The 23,981-nt window shown below is 39.5% G+C and overlaps 1 protein-coding gene across 6 annotated transcripts in view; it reads right to left on the bottom strand.

Moving 5' to 3' along the window:
• Positions 1-23,760, bottom strand: part of syt19 (synaptotagmin XIX) — a 91,343-nt gene extending 67,583 nt beyond the window's left edge. For 2 of the 6 annotated variants that reach the window (XM_048545200.2, XM_048545202.2), the window contains exon 1: positions 9,830-10,210. The gene's annotated coding sequence lies outside the window, so the exon portion shown is untranslated. Of the gene's footprint in view, positions 1-8,210; positions 8,291-9,829; positions 10,211-23,700 lie in introns of those variants that run through there. The other 4 variants (XM_048545198.2, XM_048545203.2, XM_059652030.1 and 1 more) reach the window with 3 other exon arrangements.
• Positions 23,761-23,981: the final 221 nt, after the last annotated feature.

The raw sequence follows: 23,981 nt of genomic DNA, 5'->3' as shown, positions 1-23,981 counted from the left end.
AACAAATTTCTCTAGCTCTTTTATAATGTACTATGTTTAATTTCTACTTTAAAAAGGGGATGAATTTATTATGATCCAAAATTCTTAACAGTGGAAATGTTTTAAGTAATTATTAGATTTGAGTTCTTACACAACAACATTTCATGTGTAGTTTCACCTCCAGTAAAGGGCTACAAACAGGATATTGCACAGACCTTTGCAAATTGAGATTCTGTCTTACAGGTTTATTCAAATAACTGTAAACATGTGCCAAGAAAGAAAATGGGAATAATGAAATGCCAAGGTCCCTGAGGCTTTTTGAATTTTATCCTATACTTGACACACTGTGTATTTTGGAAAAGGCCACAAGATCATAAGACATAAGATGTGCGCTGTCTTTGGTAGCATAGTGGTTAATATCCCTGCCTGTCACACAGGAGGTCGGGGTTCAGTTCCCTGCCGGGGTGGTGCTAAGTGCTTCCCGAGCAGCACGTGGCTCATTGATTAGTGCTGCTGCCTCACAGCGCAAGGGACCTAGGTTCGATTCCACCCTCGACTGTCTGTGGGGAGTTTGTATGTTCTCCCCATGTCTGCATGGGTTTCCTCCAGGTGCTCCAGTTTCCTCCTACAATCCAAAGATGTGCAGGGTAGGTGGATTGGCCGTTCTAAATTGCCCATAGTGTTCGGGGATGGGCCTGGGTAGGATATTCTGAGGGTTGGTGTGGACTTGTTGGGCTGAAGGGCCTGTTTCCATACTGTAGAGATTCTACGATTCTATGATTTAGGAGCAGAATTAGGCCATTCCGACATTGAATCAGTTCCATCGTTCAATCGTGGCTAAAATATTCCTCAATTCCATTCTCCTGCCTTCTACCCTTAACCCTTGTTCCTGTTACTAATCAAAACCCTATCTATACGTGTCTTAAAGACAGCCAAAACCTGCTTCCACAGCCTTCTCTGGAAATGAGTTCCATAGATTCGCCATCCTCCGACTGAAGAAATTCCTCCTTGTATCCCTTCTAAAAGTTCGATCTTTCACTCTGAGGCTGTTCCCTCATGTCCTAAGCTCTCCTACTAGTGGAAACATCTTCTTCACATCCACTTTATCCAGGCCTCTCAGTATTCTGTATGTTTCAATGAGATTCCCCATAACCTTCTAAACTCCGAGTACATCCCCAGAGTCCTCAACTTCTCCATATGACGAGCCTTTCATTCCTGGGATCATTCTCATAAACCTCCTATGGACCCCTCCAACCCTAACACATCCTTCCTTACATAAGGGCTCAAAACTGCTCACAATATTCCAAATGTGTTCTGATCAGAGCCTTATGCAGACAGGCTCAGTAATGCATCCCTTATCTTATATTCTTGCCTTCTTGAAATGAATGCTAACTTTGCATTACCTTCCTAACTGCCAACTGAACCCGCATGATAACCTTATGAAAAGTGTGAATTAAGACTCACAAGTCCCTTCATGCTTCAGATTTTCATCACCTTTCCCCGTTTAGAAAATTGCCTATGCCTCTAGTCCAAAGTGCATAATTTCACACTTTATCCACACTGTATTCCATCTGCCACCTCTTTGCCCAATCTCCACATCTGTCCAAGTCCTTCTGCAGCTTCCTCTCTTCCCCATTAGTACCTATCCCTCCATCTATCTGTGTGTCATCTGTGAACCTAGCAACAATGTCCTCAGTTCCTTTGTCCAGGTCATTAACATAAAACTTGAAAAGTTGTAGGCCAACAATGATCTCTGTGCAAATTCGCTAGCCACTGGCTGCCATCCTGGAAAAGATCCGTTTATCCCCACTCTCTGTTTTCTGACAGTCAGCCAATCCTCTATCTGTACCAGTACCTTGCCCCTAACACCTTGGGGTCTTATTTTATTTAGCAGCACCCTGCACAGCATCTTGTCAAAGCTCTGCTGCAAACCCAAAGAGATCACATCCACTGGTTCTTCTTTGTGTAGTTTGCTTACTACAAGTTAGCCAACACTTGACATTTGCTAACAACAAAGGATTTTCCAAGAAAGCATTTCTGATAGTTTAATGCAGAAATAACTGTTTACGCAGCATTCATATAAAACTTGCAAAATGTACTGTCTACATGCAAGACGAGGATGATGATATTACTCAATGGTTTCAAGCTTTAATCATCATGGGTCACTCAGAGAATCAGAAATCTTGCAAAGGCGCCTACTTAAGATCCTACAGCAACATGAAGAAAACCTATGCAGAAATTTTAATTGTGAAATAATAATGTACCTCATATAGCCGAAGTGACTACCTGTCTCCCTAACATATATAGTAGGGTAGAGCAAGGCCATATAACTTTTATCTAGAATATGTTTCACATCATGGTTTATTGAAGGAAAATTTTCGATACAACATTTTCTATTATGTTTCTCGTTCCATCAGATGTGGATTCAATAGCAGCAGTTGACAAGGAAAAAGAAAAGCAGCAATATGGCAGCTTCAAGCATTTGGTATCTCTGTGGGTAAATCTAACTTGTGAAAAATACATACAGATCAGGAAGATCAAAATACAGTACATCATGTCGGGTACTCACTCATACCATCATCCTACAACCAATGCTGAAAACATTTTTTTGAACATTGGGCCAAAATCGTCAACAAGCACTTAGTGCCTGACTGCATTTATTGATAATGGTGATGAAGAATGATGAATGGGATATGCTGTTGAAGCTCAAATCTGGGTTGAATGAAACAGCAAAGCTAGCATTTCATGCCCAACTTGAGTAAGCAGCTTTTGTAATGTCAAGATGCAATTGAAGAAACTTAGGAAATTTTAATATGGAATTAATGGTACTGCAGAAATGTTGAACTGTGTGCCAGCAACATAAAGATATTAATTCTAATGTACTGAATGACGTCAATTAGAATTAACTGAAGGTAAAAGACAAGAGAATAATTATGTGATTTAAATAAGTGGCTAAAAGATGTCAATTTTATATATTTAGTTTTTCAAAATAATGTGCATAATACCACCAAAATCTTCTAAGCCTTAAATGCCAATCACATGGAGCTCACAGAAAACTACACTTTGTTTCCTCTTTTGGAGTTCATTAGCAGATTAATAACTCCTCACTTAAGTGAAATACTTGTCAAAAGCCCATTAATGACCACAAGTGAATTGGTCAATTTTTTGTGGAGATTATTGCTTTTCACATGTTCACTCAAATTTGGACAAGTTGAATTTTTTCACTGTATTGCCACTACGCAGAAAACTTATGTTATACCTAGTAGTAACCACATTTAGTTCCAAGTCATAAAAATATTTTTATTATTTCATAGCACAATAGTAAGTAGGATGATCATTTTTCACTGAAACTAATGCATTTCAAAACAGAAATGTATAGCTGGTATGTAATGCACAACATTCTAAAACGTGCAGACAGATGCCCAAAGATATATAGTTTGAAGCCAGTTGCATTCTGTACCAAAAGAATACAGCATAAAACATTCAACTGACTCTATACCAATATTGTATCAAAACATCAACGTTAGCAACATGACCTTCTTATTAGCTTTTATCTGATGTACAAATGCTAGAATTAAAAAGAGATTAAATTTGGTTTCATATTGCAAAACCAAACTAGTGTTTGTACACTTCTCAATCAAATATGCTATCGGCCAAGTTCTCTGGTAAGGTTGTATCTGTATCTGTAGCTGATTCATAGTTGAAGTTGGGCTAAAATTGCATTGTCCACCACCCATCACACACGCTCACTCTATGGTTGCAAGCAGGCAAAAACTTTTTTTTTCAGTAATTGTAAAATCAAATTTACTTGATCTTGGAAAACATTGGAAATTGTATTCATCAGGCACCACAAATGAAAACTTGCTGTATTACTGACAGGGATGGGTTTGTAGATTATAGCATGTTTGTAAATGAAACAGGGGAGAATTATATGTCATTGCTAATGAACTGATAAAGGTGGAATTGAAGAAAAGGCCTCAAATAGGATAGTGGCATAACTGTCTCCTGCAGTTAGCAAAATATCATCTTTTGTATCCTCTTTAGGCTGCTGTATTTTACTTCCACCTCTTGTGCTTCCATGAAACTTTCTCTAAGTCAGGCAATGTGGGCAGAAAGAATTCATCGTAAGATCAATTGAGGCATCTGAAACACTTTGTAACCAGGTCAATCTTGTCTTAGTTTTTATTGCAGTTTTGAAAACTATTGCATTATATTCAGCTTATGACAGATTTCATGAGCCCCTGATGCGAAAGGCCACCTCAATCCCTAGAATCTAACACAGACCTTGCTTTTCTGGGTTAAAGCAAACAGGTATAATTAACCAAGTTAAATAGAGCCAAGGTGGCTCTTATCAAAGACGACATCCTGTGTGACTGTGACACAGGTAAGCATCCTTGTCTTACTCCTCGCAACCAGGACTCGAAAGCTGTCATGAACTGAGTTGAAACACACCACCCTCCTTCAATACATCTCCATTGTCACTCAGCTCCCACGTAGTTCCAATCTTATCCATCTAATTGTCACCGGAGAATTACATGCAATGCATTCTCTACCTGTCCATATAACGTTATCTCTGGCCCCCTTCCCCAACTCTTACTTCTCAGCTACACACTTCCTTTCAGTGACATCACCCAAAGACAGAGAGTTAGTTTTCATTTGTGCAGTGACAACACCCAGCTCTAGCTCACCATCACCTTGCCTCACAGTTCCACAATTATTAATTAATCAGACTGCTTAGCCAACATCTAGGACTGGATGAACAAGTATTCCTTTCAAATATTTGAAAGCATTGAGTGGATTAAAACAATTATTTCCAGTCCTTGCTACAAATTCAATTTCCTGTCTCCTAACTTTATCCCTCTTCCTGATAACACAATCTGACATCAGGCAATTTCTTCACAACCTGGGTGTCTGATTTGGTCCCAAGAAGACGTTTCAAATTCATATTTGCAGCATTACCAAGAGCTTCTTTCTGCATCTCTAATGTTTGACTTCACCTCTATCTCAGCTTCTCTGCTCATCTGTGCTTTTACTTCATCTAGATTTGACTATTTTAACACATTCCTGCTGGTTTCCTATGTTCTATCCTGTGTCAACTTAAAGTCATCCAACTATATGCTGCCTGTGTATTAACTCACAGAAAGTCCTACTTCCCGTACATTGGATCCTGGTCAAGCAACGCCTTGATTTTAAAATTTTCACACTTTCTATGGTAATAAAAATATCACATGGTTGAAAGGTTAATTTCACCTATTGACTGGAAGTAACAAACGTCATCATACTATTTTTTTTCAAAAGATTTGCACTCTTTTAACTTACCAAATCCTATTTGGTACAATACAAAAAATCCAAGCTGACATCTGACTTAGAGGCTACACAATGCACAGCTTACCTGATCATTTATATTTTGGCATCAAGACAAGAAACTTTGCCAAATATTTGACTTTGCTAAAATCTACAAGAGGTGCAGCTTTCGAATCTGAATATGAGTTAAAACATACATCAGAGAATTTGTCACGTTAGTAACATTATACTCTTTTCAACTGTGACTTGAGACAATCCAAATATTAGCAGGACTACCAAACGTCTTTTATTTATTCTCCTGTGGGATGTGGGTGTCACTGGCTGGCCAGCATTTATTGCTGGTTCCTAGTTGCCCTTGAGAAGGTGGGAGTGAGCTGCTTTTTTGACCCTCTGCAGTCCACATGCTGCAGGTTGACTCACAATGCCCTTAGGGAGGGAATTCCAAGAGTTTAAACCAGCGACAGTGAAAGAACGGCAATATACTTCCAAGTCAGGATGGTGCGTGCTTGCAGGTGATGGCATTCCCAGGTTTTTTCTGCCCATGTCCTTCCAAATGGAATTGGCTGCGATTGTGGAAGGTGCTATCAGAGGATCTTTGCTGAATTTCTGCAATGCACTTTGTACGTACTACACACTGCAGTTGGTGCAGTTGGTGCTGGAAGGAGTGAAGGTTTGTGGATGTGATGCCAACCAAATGAGCTGCTTTGAGTTGGATGGTGTCAAGCTGCATAAGTATTCTCATGGTTACGCTCATCCAGGCAAGTAGAGAGTATTCCATCACATACCTGACTTGTGCTTTGTAGATGATGGACAGTCTTTGGGGAATTAGGAAGTGAGTTAGTCACCGTAATATTCCTAGCATCTGAACTGCTCCTGAAGCTACTGTATTTATATGGCAAATCCAACCGAGTCAATGGTAACCTCCAGCATGTTGATAGTGGGGGATTTAATGATGGTAACATCAATGAATGTTAAGGGGTAGTGGTTGGGTTGTCTCTTATTGGAGATAGAGATAGCCTGGCATTAGTGTGGTCTAAATTTGACTTGCCACTTACCAGCCTAAGCTTGGACATTGTCCAGATCTTGTAGCATGTGAATATGGACTGCCTCAGTATTTGACGGCCCGTGAATGGTGCCAAACTTTGTGCAATCATTAGCAGACATCCCCACCTCTGAACTTATGATGGAGGGAAGGTCATTGATGAAGCAGCTGAAGCTGGTTGGGCCGAGGACACTTGCCTGAGGAACTCCTACAGAGATGCCCTGGGCATGAGGTGACTGACCTCCAACAATCATGGCCGTCTTCCTCTGTGTCTCTTATGACATCGGCCTCCAGAGAATTTGCTGCCTGATACCCATTGCTTCCAATTTTCCCAGGGCTTTTGATGATACACTCGGCCAAATGCAGACTTGGTGTCAAGGGCTGTCATTTCCACCTCAACCCTTTTGTCCATGTTTGAACCAAGGCTGTAATGAGGTCAGGAGCTGAGTGGCCCTGGCAGAACCCAAACTGGGCGTCACTGAGCAGGTTATTGCCGAGCAGGTGCTGCTTGATAGTTCTGTTGATGATACCTTATATCACTTTACTGTTAATCAAGAGTAAACCAATGGGGCAGTGATTAGTTGGGTTAGATTGGTTCTGCTTTTTGTGTAGAGGACATACCTGGGCAAATTTCCACATTATCAGATTGGTGCCAATGTTGTAACTATACTGGAACCACTTGGCTAGGAGAGTGGCAAGTTCTGGGGAACAAGTCTTCAGTCCTATTTCCAAAATGCTGTTAGCCCCATAGCCTTGTAGTATCCTGTGCCTCCAACCACTTCTTGATATCATATGGAGTGAATCAAATTGAGATGGGTGTAGAGTGATAGCAGATGAATTCCAGATGGTTTGGGAGTAGGAAGCCACGTGAGTAGAGTGCCAGGTGGGTAGGACACCAGCCAGAAAGGTTGCCAGCTGGGAGGATTGGGGTTCCAGAGATAGGATGTCAGATAAGTAGGAGGTAGAATGTAGTGTGATTATAATGTCAAACAGGAAGGGATAAAGTTCTGTGGGTGCAAGGTGGCAAGATGCAGTGTTAAGTAGATCAGTTGAGTGGGAGAAATCGGGTTGAGCAGGGCCAGGGTATGGTTTGGGTGTTGGATCTGGGAGAGGGAGGGTCATGTCCAGCACAGGTCAGGGAAATTTGGAATTGTGTCTGGCAACTGAGGGGTCAGGTTAGGTTCAGCAATGGGGGTGTGGTGTCAGGTTGAGTCCAGTGGGAGGGGAATTGGCTGTGGTCTAGTCCGGCAGTGGGGTGGGGTGGGGTGAAGAGGCGATGGATTTGCATTAGTTCATACAGATGGGGGGAGGAGTAAGTGAATTTGTGGCCCAGGGATTGTCAGGTCAGGGACGGAGGGCTGTAAGTGATTTGTAAGAGGTGTCATTGGGAACTATTTGATAGATAGGGTGGTCTATTGATTAGTTACTCAAAAATTAGACTGTACTAATGGCCTTTGTCTCAGTAACTGCTTTATTTAATTTCTTCAGAACAACTTGAAGTCTTTGCCTAGCAGAATATTCAGTTTCAGTTTGCTCAGCAATTGCCTTGGAGTCTGCTACGATGGGGATTCCACAGAGACTTGTTTGTAACTCTCAGCTATACTGAAAAATGACTGGCCACAGGAAAATTCAAGCCAACAGTGAATCAGCACAAAAGTCATAATTTTAGCGTTTCAACTTAATAGGCTCATTATTGTCAGATCAAAGGTTTACAAATAATAGGACTTCACATTGCTATGAACAGTAAACATACCAGCAAATTAATATCATATTGTCAAGTCTTGAGTAACAAGTTTCATTTAAACTTAGTTTAGATTCTGACAGGCACAATAAAACTCAGAGTCACACGTTAAGTTTAGGAATAGAGAAAATCCATTCACTGTACCTGTGAATTAATGTCTAATAGGAAAGAGAATCATCACTGATCTTGTCAGCTATCTTCTGTTACTGGGAACTAAATGTATGTGAACGCAAGTGGAATGAGTGAAGCAATATTCAAATCAGCCAGTGAACGCCTTAGTTAATATTTAAACTGCTCTCCTTTAACTCATCTTGTGCTTAGATTCCAGTTAAGCAAGAATAAAAATGTTTTCCTAGTGTTTTGGAAGTTATTTGACACCACTTGTTAGTGAACTGAGTCAGGAAATAAGATGCAAAGTAGGCATGTGATGGATTTTGCTGACAATAACAATAGTTGAGTTGATTGATTACATGTGGTTTACAAGGATGAATGCACAGAATCCAGTTCTATTTTATTTATGGAATATGTTCTAGGATTTGATTCAATCAATAACACCAAAAAGCTTTGTCTGAAAATTGTACGAGATTTTGTCACTTAAATGGAGTAATGCCAACAAGTCCTTCAGTGTGTTTCTTCCATTTGGTCACATGCAATGGTTCAGTTAGTCTAACACAATTTGGATGTTTTCCAATAGCACCTTTGATTTAAGTTTGTCAAAACTTAACTGAATCATACTTCTATTTCACTTGTAGGTACAATCTTTCATGATTTTCTGTAATGTAGCGGAAATAGCATTTTGAGAGCTTGACAACAATATTGCATTTGGTTTACCAGAAATTCAAGGTCAATCTTATTTATGAACAAGCACCTGCATTTTTAAAGTGCAAATATACTTATCTCATTACTCAATGTACTCATACAACTTGGTTCAAGGTAAATGCAAGGTTATGCTACTCCCCAAAGTTACTGGAAATCTGAAGTAGTTCTAAACATCCAGTAACTTCTTCAGTCATTAGCCTATGGCTGAGGGTAAAATCAAGCAAATTTGCAAATTTCTGATGAAAGATGACTGAAGGATGTGAAATGTTTGGAAGAAACAACCATAGTTTTTCTTTATTTGTGCAGGATTTTCAACTATGATGTGACATCTTAAATGCATACGTTTGACTAAACAAAACCACCGTGCTTTGGGCCATTTGGAGCCTGATTTGGCTCAGGCTTGTTGGACTGTGAATGTCTCACAAACTACATTTCTCACATGGAAGTCAGCACTATCAAGCAGGCACAAACAACAGTTATTTTAGAAAAGGCTTAGAACAGACCTTGAATATCTGAAAACCAGATCTGTGTGAGACAGTATTCAAAGTATTACAAGTGCAATCAATTACTTAATCAATAAATAAAGCTTCATATCTGCTTCATTTGGTTTCATATCTGGAAAACATGCACACATAATCCAGCAGAACTAAACTGAGTTCAGCTGAAGAAATTTGGACAGTAAGAATCTACCATCAGCTATAACTGATTGTAATGGAACTTTAACTGTTCAACTGACAATCTATTTTGAGTTTAGGTACTGTGATCCGTAGAGAAAAGGGTTATACATGCCTTTATTCTAATAATAGCTACTGAGCACTTGCATAATGAATTCTGTCATTGATGGTGACTGCACAAGATGAAACTGGGCCACGTGTCTGAAAGGTTCCAGGGATGTCCTCTCTTATAGTTCCTTGCGTATAGGTGTAATAAAACTGTTCACTCACCTGAGTGCAGACCTGACCTTATTACAGTATAGAGACCAATGGTAACCAGGCAGTAGTCAGGAACACAGGAAAAAAGAAACCTGAAAAAAGGAACTCCTTGGAAGAATTCCTGACTTGGAAAGTGGAAGGACATCAATCAGGTAGAATTCTTGAGGAAAAGCCTCCAGCAGGCTCAGTGAGAGAAGCTGTTGCCTCAGACAGCCCATTATGAGTGCACAGAAAAAGTCTGCAGAGCAGCAGGGCACCTGGGCCAATTGGCCACGGAAAGGCTGCATTGGAAGGGCTACCGCAAAAAACAAGTGCAGTCAGTCAAACAAAGGAATGGCCACAGCAGGGCAATGAGCTCTGAAGTGAACGCTCAAGTGCACAGAAAAAACAGGAAGTCTGAAGCAGGAAATGCAACAAGCTGCCAAATCACTCAGGTAAACAGTAAAATTTTTACGTCATTTAAAGAGGGCCTTATGAGACCAAATCTGCAGTTTTTTTCCCTCATAAAGGATACGCATGCCATACAGGGAATGCAGCAGAGGTTCATTAGGCTGCCATTGGTAATTGCAGGACTGTCCTATGAAGAACGATTGGTTTGACAGGGCCTGTATTCACAAACATTTAGAAGGATGATAGGAGATCTGATTGAAACATACAAAGGTCTAACGAGACTAGACAGACTAGATTTTTGGTAACAGAATGCAGCAGGTGAACATATACAAGGGTATAGATATGTATTGTCTTACCACTCCACCATCAGCACCTTGGCTTTCAGGGAGGTACTGGGGCAGGCTTAGGGTTTTCTCTAATATAAAGGATTCATTGGACTTTGTGTCCTCGAACTGCACAATAGTCTAGCTCATGTCTTGGGAGGCATGTGGGAACATAGGCCAGTGAGGACAAAACTGCGGTGTCTCCAGGGGTCTGTTTCTGGCTTGGTCACACAGAGGCCAATACGTCAGAAGGGCCAGTTTCTTCTGTGAAGGTTTCTGCTGATTTTTTTTTGTGATGTCTTCCCTGAGACTTCTGCTGTGGAGTTCTACAGGACACCAGGCGTGCCATTCAGCATCTAGCATCTAGGCCTATATTTAAGCAATGGGAACACTCCGGTCTCTGGGGAATATACTTTTCCGACTTGGGGTGATCATCATGCAGCCTTATTTCTACCTCCCCTCCCTTCCCAGCCACTTTTCCCCTCTTAGCCGCCCACTGATTTTGAGGGTTACTGTGAAAGGGTCCACTTAAGTTGCTCAGCTTATGTTTATGTTCTTAGCTATTAGCAGTGGTTGTGGCTTTTTGAGTTGTGAGAATTCTTTTTCCTTTAAGGGTGTGTTCACAATCACCAGACATTTCAGGGATTAGAATCGGAAAAGCATCTTGGGCCTTCCCTTTTACCAGATCTTGAATCATGAGAGTTCCCATTTCTTCTAGTCATTTTAACTCTCCTGCTACATTTTTGAAGGTAGTGAAGAAAAACTCTGCACCACCCTGTTCAAATATAGAAATCAACCTCATTTAAAAGTGATTCTAAGCTTGGATTGGGGTAGAAGATTTAAACTGATAGCAAAGTGGAGCTGACCTTTTCTGAGTAGCTTCAATCTGCAGTTTTCTCTGTAGTGTAGTTTCTCTATAAATTTACAACCGCAATTTCAGTTTTCACAGCTAGCGTAATCCTTTCCTTCTCTAGTTTTCTTCCCTTCCTCTTCTCTCTCTCCTTAAACTTAAGCTCTATTTAAAGTTTTTCCGGCTTTGATGGTGATAGGTTATTAATCTGTTTTCAGTTCTAATTCCTTGTATACCGATATATTGGTGGACTGAGTCAAAAGTGTTCAAGCAGCAGATTTCATTCCGTTTTAACATGCTAGGCAGATTTTCTTATAATTCATGAGTTACAGCTTTAACTGCTTTGTGCTCAGGGATACTAACACTTCAGCAGGTAAACTGTCATAGCCTAGAGATTCCTATGATTCAAAGTGTGCCATTTTCTGACAGTGACATTATGTTGTGGCTGTTTATTTTTCAGACTTCCAGTTTTCTCCATTTGTTTTCCTGGCAGTTTATTTTGGCTCATTTCTCATAGTTCTGTCAAATTTCATAAGTCTTGGTCACATTTTTGACACAGTTTGTTTGATCTAATTCCAGATACGAGTCCCCATTTTCTGTTGCAGGCAGACTGCAAATTTCAAAACAAAGCTCAATTCTTCTATCTGTCTAAAGGCAGACTTTTTAAAAATTTGCCCCCTTTTTGACACAATCACTCAGGGCATATTTCTCCCATTCTCTCTGTTTGTGTGTTTTGACTTTGCAAGAGCCAGAACAACGCTGACGTAAAGTTAAACAGAATTTATTTCACACACTCCTACAAACACACAAGAAGGTGTAGAATTGGAATAGATGAAGAAATTATTCAATTAGTAAGACCTTAAGCATAAAATTAAATAAGGGACACCAATTTATCAATGCTCTTGCTTTAAAAATGGAGTTCAAATCCTGGCATACACCTATCAGGTCAAATGACCTACTTCTGTTTTGTAACATAATTGTTACTGTGACGTAAAACCTACAGTATGATTCTAATGCCAAGTACAACATTAATCAGTTACAGAATGTGAGTTTTTTTTGTTGGATTATGGATGTACAAGTTATCCAACAGCATCATAACTTGTAGAGTTAAGAACTAATGTATAATCAAGTGTTATACCTCACTAGGATAGTGCACTGGAAATCAAGCTATATTATTTCTGGAGTCATCACAGAAGTTAAAAATTTTGTAAAAATACTCAAATTTCCCCAATTTATACCTTGTTTTAGACCCATGTTGACAGAAATTATGGGCCAGGTTTCTGTATTTAACAACTATTTGTTACAACAAATAAATCGATTGTATAAATTTAAACTATAAATCTATCAGAAAAAGAATTATGATCCATTGACATATAATTCTACTTTCTAAAATTCTAACCCCCTTATAAACTCCGTCCCCACTCATGATTAGAGAGACACAAACAGGAAAAAGCATGGTGTTAATGGACGGACGGAAAGACTGGGATGGGTGCTTAATGGTCCCCATTCATAGGATCTGCTGAGTTAGTCCTTTTGGCTTGTCAGGGTGGGATTTTCCTTGACCTCCTTCTTCAGATACTTTCACTTGCATGAAGATGGTATGGAGTGGCTGGTTCAAAGACAAAAATTCTGTCTTACTGGTTAAGAGCTATAGTTTACAACAACTGCTAAGAAAAAAAAAATTGGTTTTATTCAGTCTTGAGGTTATTTTTGCTGCAGAACAGAAGCATAGCTTCTTTCAGATGTCTGATTGGTTCTGCCAAATATTCACACACAATCAAGCTGTTCAGTTATCTGGGAGCCAATCGTGTAGTTATTGGCAGGCAGGAGGCCTTTGTTGACGATAACTGGTCACATTGATTTCTGGCCAAATGTCCATTCAGATAAAACCCATGACTCATCTGCAAGTAGACCTTTTTCCATTGTTTGCATCAACAGCTGTATAAACAACACTTAAAATGAGTGTCAAGTTACTTGCTTTTAAAACCTGCAGCAATCCTTCAACAATCCTTGGCTGTTAAACAGTTCTTTTCCCATTTCAATCCACAATCAATAAATACAAAAAAGGGCAGAATCTTTTCACTAGTTCTGAGTGGAAGAAAGAGAGCTGACACTTAATACTCAACTGTGAAAAGATGATGGGAATTTTGTTTTTCTCTCATGTGGTTATATAACTTTGAAACCCTTCTGCCTCAGAAAACGACAGAGTTTGGATCATTGGGTGTCTTAAAGCAAAGATCCTTGTCGGGGAGAGGAATCAGAAGTTATCAGGGTAGATAGGAATTCATAACATGAACAGGTCGACTACGGTCTCATTGAATGGTAGAGCATACTAAAGGGCTGAAAGCCCTGATTATGCCCTAATTGGTATGCTCATAATTTATGTCAGCAGAATATCTATGTTTCAGAGATATTTGAACAACTTAATGTAGCAGTCAATGAACACCTAAACATTCTTCTCAATGATCCCATTCCATTGTGTGAATAGCCTATAAAGTATGTAGTTATTTATTTACAGAGAATGTTACAATTTTGCTTCATAGTATATATAGTTTAACATACTTATTAACATTGGTGAATATGGCATACATTACAGTAAGTGATAAAGGTAATATGTGATCTGCTGATTGGCACTGTATTGATCAGCAGGTAACACAAGTATGAAGTCTTCTGAGATAATAAAATGTGAGGCTGGATGAACACAGCAGGCCAAGCAGCATCTCAGGAGCACAAAAGCTGACGTTTCGGGCCTAGACCCTTCATCAGAGAGGGGGATGGGGGGAGGGAACTGGAATAAATAGGGAGAGAGGGGGAGGCGGACCGAAGATGGAGAGTAAAGAAGATAGGTGGAGAGAGTGTAGGTGGGGAGGTAGGGAGGGGATAGGTCAGTCCAGGGAAGACGGACAGGTCAAGGAGGTGGGATGAGGTTAGTAGGTAGCGGGGGGTGCGGCTTGGGGTGGGAGGAAGGGATGGGTGAGAGGAAGAACCGGTTAGGGAGGCAGAGACAGGTTGGACTGGTTATCTATGAAGTCTTCTCCTGGAATTTTATCATTCTTTAATAAATCATCTTAGTTTAAATCATAGTCTTTGGCATATTTGTGTGAAGAATCAACAACAGAACACACTATGCAACAGTCAAACATCCCCACTTCTGCTTTACAAAGGAAGGGAAGTGATTGGTAAAACTGTGAATGTAGCTGGAGCTCAAATCTACACTGAGAAACTCCTGCACCATGGTCCTGGATCTGTGATGGTTAGTCTCAAATATCCATTTTCCTGTGTGTTAGGTGTGATTTCAAACAGTGACAAGTTTTCCATCTGATCCCCATTAACTTCAATTTTACTGGAACTCTTTGATGCAACATTTGGTTGAATAGGACTATGTTAACATAGTTGTTATGCTATCTGACCAGACATACTGAAGCCTAGACGAATAATCCGGAGATCAGCATTCAAAATGCATGATAGATGGCAAGTAATGAATTTAAATTCAATTAATGAATTATGCTCCCAATTGATATGTTCATACTTTATGTCAGCAGAATATCTATGTTTCAGAGATATTTGAACAACTTAATATGGCAGTCAATGAGCAAAAATATTCTTCTCAATGATCCCATTCCATTATGTGAAATGAAATGAAACTGGACTTAAAAACCTGGCATGAACAACAGTGACCATCAATTGACTAGAGTGCCATCAAAACCTGTCTGGCTCACTAACATCCTTCAGGGGAGCAAAATTACTGCCCTTATCCGTCTAGCCTATACTTAAGCCAGGCATACAACAACTGCCCTAGTTCGCCACTCAGTTTTATTCAGGAAGCAATTATTTACCTTCCCCCTCTTTAGGACAAGTAGCATTAGATAATAAATACTTGCCAATGGTGCTCTTTACCTGTACTGAGTTGTTTTTGTAATTCTGCCTTGATGTTAAGGGCAGACACCTATCTCAATACATCACTAGTGCTGCTGTCTTCACCTGGTTGTTGCCAAGACCCTCCTCTAGTACTAGTTATCTGCTGGTAGTTTCTTCCATGAAGTGGAGGGACACAAATTATTTATTAACACTCACAATAAATGAAGGGACCCTGCATTTGCACTCAGCATCCATTCAGCATCTTATTTTCCTCAACGAAATCAGGGAGGTTTATAAAATCCCTGACAAGAATTTCTGCCAGCAATTATTGAGGGCTACACATTACCATACTTGCAACATGAACAAATATATGTAGAAAAATATAAGTCAATTTCAATGTTTCATCAACTTTTTCAAACTAACAATTTTAGAAGTCCAGATTTTGCTGGCTAAGTCTATGCATCATTTATGTACCCATTTGATATTGTGTAAGTTAGCATTGGGGGTTGAGTTTAGTTGAAGAACAGAAAATTTGGCATGAGATCTGATTTGCATTATTTTGTAACTGAAATGAGACATGTTTGGCTATGTGAGCAGCTTCAATTTCCCTGCCCATTTACTTTGCTCTGCTGCTTATGTTCATAACAAAAATGATGCAACTGGAATTTTTAAATTAGTGATTGAGTTTTGATCTTAAAACATTATATAGATTCACCTTACTTAATTTTCTCTACCATGGTTTTGGCAAACTCACACCAACACTTGTAGCTGCTTATAGAGACAGGGAGCATTAAACATAACAGTAACACTATTTGCCTTCATCCTAGTGACCAAATTAATTAAAGTGCTTTCTTCTGGTATCCTCTTTTGTCTAGCAACACTGGCATCAGTTGTGCATATACATGGGCAAATCTTGCATAGCATGATATCATCATGCACACTCTGCACCCTTGAATGTATTGATAGGGAATGGACCTGATTGCAAACATGGCTCAGCTCCATCTGTGGGCCAGACAGGAAGCAGTCCTCAGTTATTAATTTTCAGGTTGGCATTACACAAATGAATTTAGCACCCACACCTTTTAAATGCTAAACTTTACGCATGATAAGAGCTGCTGCTCTTTAAGTCAGCTCCCAATAATCTGCTGAAACGTCTAAACTTTAATCTTCCTTCAGAAAATGTGAAGTTTCTTTGTGCAGCATGTAATTTCTTAGAAATACCCACAACTGCTGTTGGAGCCTTGCAACACATAAAAAGAATGGTTTTCTCCTTTGATGGCCTTTGAATATTGTTTCATATTTAATTCCAATTACCAAAGCTGTAGAAACTTGATTGACAGCAACATGTCTCATTGTACATTTACAGTCTTGGATTATAGAAAATAGAATAAAAGCAGCAATTAGAGCTGAATAACATTTGAATTTATTGTATTCTGATTGTCCTATCATGTGAAAAATCATGCTCCAAAGCTTGAAGATTTAATTGCTGCAGCATTATGAGGCACGATATTATACTCCTGTCCTGGCGACAGGGCTGTGCGCATTTCTCTCATGAAAAAGTCTTAAGTTTGTTCTCTTAGGTCTTAAAGTAGTGCAAGATCAGATTGAAGGAAATTCCTTGGCATAAAAATTCCTTCATGAAGGCATAAGGGAAGCATTCAGAGTAGATTAAAAAGCACAAAAAATGTAGAGAAAGTAGGATGTTTGATCATTTAATCCTTCCATCTCAGTGTAAATTACAATGCTTCAACCATAAACAATTTAAAGTTTTGCTTCAGAGTTGCAGTGGGAGAGAGATCCCCTGAGGTTGGTCCGGAGGGAGAAGTGTAACTTCTTCAGGTTAGGCATCCCTGGAAGAGGCTTTGCAGTGAGGTTAAAATTGTATCAGAGATAATGGAAACTGCAGATGCTGGAGAATCCAAGATAACAAAGTGTGGAGCTGGATGAACACAGCAGGCCAAGCAGCATCTCAGGAGCACAAAAGCTGACGTTTCGGGCCCAGACCTTTCATCAGAGAGCTCTCTGATGTGCTCCTGAGATGCTGCTTGGCCTGCTGTGTTCATCCACCTCCACACTTTGTTATCTTGGATTCTCCAGCATCTGCAGTTCCCATTATCTCTAAAGTTTTGCTTCCATTGTTCTTATTTTTTTTGATATCACCTTAAACCACTGGTCTTATTTCACTGTCAAAATTTACCTCAAATAGATTTTCAATTTCTATCATTCATATCTTACACACTGTCTGGCTTAGGGCTCACTTATGAGTTTAATTCTAAGATGATTTTCATTCCTTCTTGGTTGTCATTGGCAAGATCAACATCTGTTGGCCATCCCGAAGTTCCCTTGAAATGAATGGCTTGCCAGGCCATTTCAAACAGCAGTTAAAAATTATCCACATTATAATTGGTCTGGAATCATACATATGCCTGAATACATAATGAAGGCAGTTTTTTTCATAAAGGACATTATTAACTTTTTTTTACTGCATTCAATAATTTCATGGTTACCACTACTGAGACAAGCTTTCAATTCCAGATTTATTTGTTGAATCTAAATTTCACTAGTTGCTGTAGCAGATTTGAAACTGCACCTGCAGTGTACGAGGTTGCAGGTGCCCTTATAGAGGTGTGTAAAATCTTGAGGGGCATAGGTTTAAGGTGAGAAATGAAACTTTTTAAAGGCATCTGCGGTAGCAACTTTTTCACACAGAGGTTGGTGTGTGTATGTTACAAGCTGCCAGAAGCGGTAGAGGCAAGTACAATTGCAACACTTAAAAGATAGTTATGTAAATAGGAAAGGTTTAGAGATGTATGGGCCAAGCACAGGCAAATGGGACAGTTCAGTTTAGGAAACCTGGTTGGCATGGATAAGCTGGGCCAAAGGGTCTGTTTCTGTGTGGTATGACTCAATGATTCTCATGAATGTTTCTGGATTACTAGTCCAGTGATAGTACAACCACCATTACCATTGCCCCATTGACCTAAGTCAAATACAATCATAGACTGAACTGAGAGCACCAGAGAGGACTACTAATCCTGGCTTGTTACAAGATCGTTCTGGTGGAGGTACGTTTTCCTGGGTTTCTTGTAATTTATTGTTTATCATACACAATAAAGTCAGTGGATTCAGTTGATTCAAATTAAATATTATATGCTTATAACGCTTGTTTTGGTCTGTGGACTGAAATTCTTCTTCTGTCTTCCTACTGCACGCTGGCCTGGCAGGAGTTATCTAAGGCTTATTGTTCCTCGCTATCAGCTTTTCTCTGTGGATTAGCAGAGGCATCCGGATCTCTAACTGGGTTGTCAACACATGCTCATCACATAATCAATCTGGGATGGCTAGGTATTGTGTGTCCAATTTACAAATGCTTTGTTTACTATTCATCGCACTGCTACCACTTTCTATTATCTCTTGACTAGAACCCTGAGATAAAATCAGGAACTGCAGCTGGTGGAAATCTGAAACAAAAGTAGAAAACTGCTGGAGAAACTCAACAGGTCTGGCAGCTTCTGTGCACAGAAAGCAGAGTCAAAATTCCATGAGAACTAAATATGTCTATGGGCATAAAAATCAGAAGAACTGTGAATGCTGTAAATCAGGAACAAAAACAGAAGTTGCTGGAAAAACTCAGCAGGTCTGGCAGCATCTGTGAATTAAAAATCAGAGTTAACGTTTCCGGTCTGGTCACTGATTTCTTCTTTACAGATGCTGCCAGGCCTGGCGAGCTTTTCCAGCAATTTTGTTTTTGTTACGTCTATGTGTATAATGCTCAAATGAGATATGTGATGTTTTTATTGCATTTTCTGTAATTACCAACTTAAACCGGTTTTGAAATGCACCTATAGACAATTTATGAATAAAGTGTACTCTTGCAAAAAAGACTTCATAGATTTTCAATGAAAGCACCACAGAGTAATTTGTTGTCTATTTAGAGGATATGTAGTCTCACACCTTAGTGATTCATATTAAATATTTAACTGACATCTTAATTTTTTGGACAATTCTAAAGCCTACCAATATTTGTTAGTTAAATGAGCTATTTAACAAGTTAACTAAAGTCATTTTCAAAAGACTGTTCTGAATCCCTTGTTGTCCAAAAGAATTTACGTTATTAAAATAATTATCATGGCAATTTTACAAGATGCAAAACACATGACGTTCAAAATAAGCACACAAAGTACAAACACGAAATTACAAACTAAACCAATTTAAAATATAGCTGCATCTTGAAACCCAAGAGTTGTTTTCACTTTGAACCAGTTTAATATTTGTTAGCCTGAGTGTGTTTGCTGAACTGTAAAAGCATGTTTGAGCAATTCTTTATTTAACCAGAGGACACGATACCTTCCATTAAACACACAGGTGTTCAAAGACAGGCCACATGACACTTTCATTATCTTTCATCGACCACAGTTAGACAGAATATTATTTAATACCTCACCTGCTGAATCAGGTCAAATTTATTTTTAAAATTTCAGTCCTACCGCCTCATTACAATTCTCGATGAACCTGCTGAATGACATGGTTAGGCTCCAGTACTATTTTTTCTTAATTTGCTGGAGAAAAAGTTTAGGTTTTAGGTGCTTAATAAGAAAATGGTATTGGAGGTAATGTATTATGTGGATATGGAACTAGTTGACAGACAGGAAGCAGAGAGTTGGAATAAATGGGTCTGTTTCAGAGTGGCAGGCAGTGACGCGAGGGGTACATCAGGGTTTGGTGCTGGGATGTCAGCTGTTCACAATATACTTCAATAATTTAGATGAAGGAATTGAATGCAATATTTGCAGATGACACTAAGCTAGGTACTGTGAGGAAGATGCTAAGAGGCTGCAGGGTGATTTGGACAGGCTGGCTGAGTGGGCAAATTCTTGACAAATGCAATATAACGTGGATAAATGTGAGATTATCCACTTTGGTTGCAATAACAGGAAGGCAGATTATTATCTAAATGCTGGCAGTTCAGGAGGTGAAGTGCAATGACATAAAAAAGTATGGAGCTGGATGAACATAGCAGGTCAGGCATCAGAGTAACCTGATGTTTCAGGTCGGGACACTTCTTCAGACCTGGGTTTCATGGTGGAACATTCACTGAAGGTTGACATGCAGGTGCAACGGAAAGTGAGGAAAATTAATGGCATGCTGGCTTTCATGGCGAAAGGAATTGTATATAGAAATAAGGATGCCTTGCTGCAGTTATACAGGGTCTTGGTGAGGCCACACCTTTTATGAAGTTTTGGTCTCCTGGTCTGAGGAAGGACATTCTTGCTGTTGAGGAAAACCAGCGAAGGTTCACCAGACTGATTTCTGCGATGGCAAGTCTGACATATGATGAAAGGTTGGATTGACTGGGCTTGTATTATCTAGAGTACTCATTAGAAGAAAGAGGGGGATCTCATAGAAAGGTATAAAATCTTGAGGGGACTGGACAGACTGGATGAGGAAAGAATGTTCCCAATGTTGGGAAGTCCAGAACTAATAGTTACTGAGAATAAGGGATGAGCCATTCAGAACTGAGACAAGGAAAAGTTTCTTCAGAGAATTGTGAATGTGTGGAATTCTCCATCACAGAAAGTTGTTAGGGCTAGTTCATTATATATTCCAGAGTGAGCTGGATGTGGCCTACCCCTGTATCTATTTTCCAGGTTTCTACATTTTTAAAGTTAGAATAAAGCCACAAGATTTCTTATTTAGTCTTTACTATACACAGTCAGATTTGAGCACATATGCCCCAAGGTCCCTTTCCTCCTGTATCCATATTAGAATTGTTTCTTTTCTTGTGTGTTGCCTCTCTCTGCTCTACCTAGTAAAATAAATCACTTCACAGTTTTCTGCATTAAATTTGATAAGCCATTTGCCTACCCATTTCATCAACCTGTCTATATCCTTTTGAAGTTTAATGTTATCTGCTTCATAGATCACAATAATACAGGTTGTTTGGAACTGTACATTAATTATTACTGTTATATTTATTCTTGCTATATGGCTGTCAGTGGGAAGGTTAGCATTCATTGACTCCTCCTAATTGCCCTTGAAAAGGTGGTGCTAAAGGATCCTTGAATTGCTGCAGTTTATTCCCTGTAGGTGCTGTTAGAGAGGGAGTACCAGGATTTTGGCTTAGCAACAAAGAACAAATACATCCCAGTCAGGATGCTGTGTAACTGGATAAGGAAGTTGCAGGTCATGGTGTTCTTATGCATCTGTCGTTCTTATTTTAAGCTGCACAGGTCAAGTCATATGTTTAGTAGGTGCTTTTGAAGGAGCCTTGGCAAATTGCTGGAGTGGAATTGGAATTGAATTGAACCCGGGTCCCTGGTGCTGTGAGGCTGCAGTGCTAACCACTGAACCACCGTGCCACCTTGTATATGCCACATGATACTGCCACGATGCGTTAATGGCACAGGAAGTGAATGCCAAAAGTGGTGAATGGATGCTGATGAAGCAGGCTGCTTTATCCTGGTGGACAGCAAGATTCTTGACAGTCTTTGGGAGATGCACTCATCCAGCCATCCTGACTTGCTCCTCATTGATGGTGGACAGGCTTAGGAGAAATTAGCCATTTTCAGATTGTCAGGCTATAACTATTAGAGTAGACAGGAATTAGTGCTATGGCTCAACTATTTACAAACTACCTTAATTAATTCGATAAAAAAGGACTGAATTGTAGCCAAATATGACAGTAAAAAATGACCAAAAAAGCAAGTTGAAGAGGATATGTAGAATCTGAAAAGGGATACAGTTAGGTTTTCAATGGGCAAAAAGTTAGCAGCTGAGGTATACTGTGGGAAAATGTGTGGTTGTTTACTTTGTTAGGAAGAATACACAATACTATTTAAACAGAAACAGAATGCAGAATACGACAGTCTAGGGGGATCTAAATGTACATGAATCAGAAAAAGCTAGCATGCAAGTACAGCAAGTAGGAAGGTAATGTTTTCTTTACTGCAAAGAGAATGGTGTACAAAATTAGAGAAGTCTTGTTACAAATGGTACAGCTTGGGGACACTGCATCTCGAGAATCCAAGTTGTTTTGGACTCTTTACATAAGAAGGGATAGACTTGCATTGGAATCAGTGCAGAGGAGGTTCATTGGGTGACTCCTGTGTCGAAAGGTTATCTCTGATGCAAGAATGAGTAAGTTGGGTCTGTACTCATTGGAGTCCGGAAGAATAAATAATAGGCTTAGTGAACACAATGCTGACAGGATAATTTCCCTCAGAGTAATCTATAACTAAGTGGCAACAATTATAAATAAGAGAGTTGCCCATTTAAGATGGAGATGAATTGCTTTTCTTGAGAGGTTTTGTTATTAAATATATTCAGGGATGGTTTAGACAGATCTTTATTCTACATGTCAGGTGAGGATTTTGAGGAGTGGGCAGAAAAATGGAGTCAAGGCCAAATTCAGAATTTCCATGAATTTATTCAGCGGTGGAACACTCTTAATGGGCTGAGTAGCTACAACTGATCCTACTTCTTATGATCATACCGACATTTCGGTGGTGTGTAGATTGTGTTGCATATAGTCATAGACTGGTTTAGTATCTAAGGGTTTAAGAATGGAACTGAGTACTTTGCATTCATCGGTAAACACCCACAATTCTAACCTTGCGTTGAAGCAAAGTTAATTGATGAACTAAAAGAGAAGTTGCTGGAAAACCTCCGCAGGTCTGGCAGCATTGTGAAGAAAAATCAGAGTTAACATCGCAGATTCAGTGACCCTTCCTCAGATCAGCAACTATCCACATTGTCACCAGATCCTCAACATTAACTCTGATTTTTCTTCACAGACACTGCCTGACTTGCTGAGCTTTTCCAGGAACTTCTGTTTTTGTTCGGTTTTCATTGATGAACAGCTGTAGACGTTTGGGCATAGGGCAGGAACGCGAGGATTTTTATGCCAGAGAGATAGTGTTCCTACCTCTGAACCGAGGCGCGTGGGTTCAAGTCCCACCTACTCCAGAAGTGTATAATAACATCTCTAACAGATTGATTAGCAAGTATCTACCCTCAAGAACTCCTGCAAGGTGGCCTCCTTTGTACGAGGTATGGCTCCATTCCCTCTAATTCATTCAATCTTCCTCCACATTTATTAACTTCCAGGAAGTCAAGACTCTGTGGTCTTTGCACAGCTACCCCCAGTTGATAGTTGCAGTTCAACATCAGCCAAAAATTATCAAAAATGTAACAAAGACATGTTATATTGGAATACACCTTACATAAGCATTATTTTACAGACATAATCTTACAATACAAAATCTCACTGGATGCAAGTGTGGAATTGAGGATTAGACAGTAAAGTCAGAGTAACTTATTTGTACTACTCTTAATTCTTCAGTCATTACATCAATAAAAAGAAAGTTGTGAATGTCAAATTGGGCAAAATAACCTTTGATAACAAGGTGGAGAGCTGGATGAACACAGCAGGCCAAGCAGCATGATAGAAGCAGGAAAATTACCTTTGTTATATCTGAAGAAGGGTCTAGGCCCGAAACAGCAGCCTTACCGCTCCTCTGATGTTGCTTGGCCTGCTGTGTTCATCCAGCCCTGCACCTTGTCATCTTTGTTAAATCTAATCTGGTTGGAAACTCAAGTGAACATTTACCAGAACTTCGATTACCCATTTCAAAGTGAACAAATTTAAAATCAAATTGTGCCATCTAGTGGTTTAATTCTGTCAACAAAATATTCCATAAAATTGTAGTTACTTCAGTTTTAAACCCTGACTAGTGTGGAAGAA

Source organism: Stegostoma tigrinum, chromosome 17 (genome assembly GCF_030684315.1).
Source record: "Stegostoma tigrinum isolate sSteTig4 chromosome 17, sSteTig4.hap1, whole genome shotgun sequence".
NCBI lineage: Eukaryota > Metazoa > Chordata > Chondrichthyes > Orectolobiformes > Stegostomatidae > Stegostoma > Stegostoma tigrinum.
This window is presented reverse-complemented; position numbering and strand designations above follow the sequence as displayed.